General features: G+C 51.8%; 1 pseudogene; it reads right to left on the reverse strand.

The window, feature by feature from the left end:
- Positions 1-244: 244 nt before the first annotated feature.
- On the reverse strand, positions 245-1124 carry LOC138169759 (splicing factor C9orf78 homolog pseudogene; annotated as a pseudogene).
- Between the last annotated feature and the right edge of the window lie 1366 nt (positions 1125-2490).

The following is a 2490-nucleotide window of genomic DNA, read 5'->3' on the forward strand; positions in this document are numbered from 1 at the left end:
GGCACATCCAGGGAAAATGCCTAGGGTCTGGAGATGGAGGATCTTGTTCAAGGAGCAGTAAAGAGGCCAGTGTCAGGGGGTTGAAGGGTGCATGGATGGGTAGAAAGTGTAAGAAGACTGAGAATGTATGAAGGAGTGAGGTGATGAAGGACTTTTTTTCTGTAATATGTACACTGCATCTTGTACTTGACAAAAAATAAACTCTGCAAAAATCCCCTCCCCACCTACTGCCACTGAGCTGATATCAATAGCGTCTGTTCATCTTCTCAAACTTCTCGTCATGATGATCAGCGGTTGCCTTTGCATTGGGGGGACCTCTCAGGTTCTGGCTTCTCTGTGTCTCCCACCCCGAGGGGTCGGGTTTTCGGCTCTTCTTTGTGCCTCCGAACCGGGGCGTTGATCTCTTCATGATAAAATCGGTTGTGCTGCACATAGGTCCCAGCCATGTCGGTTGGAACAGAAGCTGTCTCCCTGATTCTTTTTGTTCTGTTGCTCAGCCAGCAGACGGGCCTTGGCATCTTCTGTCCGAATGATGGTTTTTATTTTCGCATCAATGCCTAAGTCCACCTCAGGGACGCCGCTCAGCATCTCTTCTGTTTTCTTAGCTGAGGAGACTCGAACGCTCTCGGGGAGCTCCTACAGACAGTCTTCAGCATTCTTCAACGTCACCTTCTGCTCCTCATTTCCCACAATTCCTTTCCTCTTCTTTCGCTCAGTCTCAATGTATTTCATCATGTCCGCGTCTTCATCCCCTCGGCTGGTTTCTGCTGAAAACGATGTCCCTAAGCTGAGGTCCTCCTCTTCATGAATCCTGTCCTGGTTTCTCTGCTTAAGTTCCTCCATGTCCACCATTCCGCCAGTCTTGATTTTAAATGGATCATCCACTAGAGCTGTCTCTTCTTGCACTTTCTCTCCTACCAGGAGGCATGCAGCACTCACCCCCTTAGGCCGTCTCCTCAAGCTCTGAACTTCTTGTGTTTCTTCAAGTTTCAACCGGACGTCCTCACTGTCCTGCGCGTCCGACTCCGACTCCGAGTCAGCGCGGCGCTTGCGGAAGGTCTTGCCGGCCCCCATGGTCCTCCGCTCCCGGGCTTCCCCCCAGGGACTGCCGCGGGGTCCCCGCGACCGGGACGGTGATGGACTGTGAGCACCAAAGAGAGGCTTTTGTGTTTGATCCTGGAGGATGGGGAGCCATTGGAACATGAACACTGAACCGTGCAGGGGTTGGGGGATGACAGGGTCAGACCTGGGCTTTAGGAAGATGAACTGGCCGCTGAGTGGAGGATGGCCTAGAGCAGGGAGAGGCTTGGGGCAGGAGGACCAATCAGCAGGCTCCTGTCACAGTCCAGGTGAGATGCCCAGGGTCAGCTCCAGGGATGTTTCAGAGGAGAGAAGTTACAAACACAATATTAACAGCACTGGACAGCAGATTGATGCGGGAAGTGAGAACGAGGTTGTGAGCCTAGGGAACTGGGAGTATGGTGATGCCCTTAGCAGTAAGAGGGAAGTTAAGAGAAGGGAAAGGCTGGGGGTCGGCGGTGGGGCGGGGGAGTAATGGGTTCAGCTTTGCATGGTTGAGTTTCAGATGATTCAATGAACGAAGTGTTTATTAGAGCTGGCCATGCACCAAACGCTGTGCTAAATTCTGGGGCTACAGAGGGAAGGCAGTGTGTGCCTCAGGGACCTCTCCTTCTGAAGGGGGGGCATCTCTCTGCATGTCAGCCAGGCAGGTTCTATGCACCGACTTCGGGCAGCCTCAAAGCACATGGTTCCGTCTCTTATTTAATGCAATTCCACCAATAAAATCTTATCACTTTCCAGGTAGAGCATTGGAGGGGTCCCGGACTTTGGTGTCCAGGACCTTCCCTTCTGTGCTTTCAGCTTCTGCGGCTGCATCTGCACAGGGGTGGCTTCTCAGGGTGCTCTAAGGGAACTGGGATTCAGGGTCCCGAGCTAGGGCAGATGGTGGGGCGTGGCCGTCTGCTGCAGGCTGCCTCCTGTCTCTCCCCCAGGAAGCCTTGCTTCAGTGATGGGCTTTTTCTGCCCAGTGAGTGGCAGGGGACTCTTTGGAGGAGATACTTCGACCATAAGGGCTGGGCTAGAGGCAGGAGCGCTGGAGCTGCCTGTGGACGGAGGGTGGTCAGTAATGAGGAGGGTACATCCCTTTTTCACAAGGACTGGGGGCAGGGCAGGGTTTGAACAAAGCCTGGTGTTTGGGAAAAACAGCTATGTGCATTACCCCTCCCCCCCAGCTTGGCATAAAGTGGACACTTAATAAATGCTTATTGACGGAGCATAAAAAGATTTTTATCATTTCATTTTTTTATTTTATTGATCTTATTATGTATCGATCACATTTAACTGTGTGAGGGAGGCCTAATAAGTATGATCATCCATGTTTTACAGGTAAGTAAGTCTCAGGGCAGAGGAGTGACTTGCTAAGTGCTAGGGGTAAGATTTAAATAAAGCTTTTCTGGATTCCCAGTTCAG

This window comes from Petaurus breviceps, unplaced genomic scaffold, assembly GCF_028583685.1.
Source record: "Petaurus breviceps papuanus isolate PSGF00001 unplaced genomic scaffold, PetGlider_PUasm1.0 373, whole genome shotgun sequence".
Taxonomy (NCBI): Eukaryota; Metazoa; Chordata; class Mammalia; order Diprotodontia; family Petauridae; genus Petaurus; species Petaurus breviceps.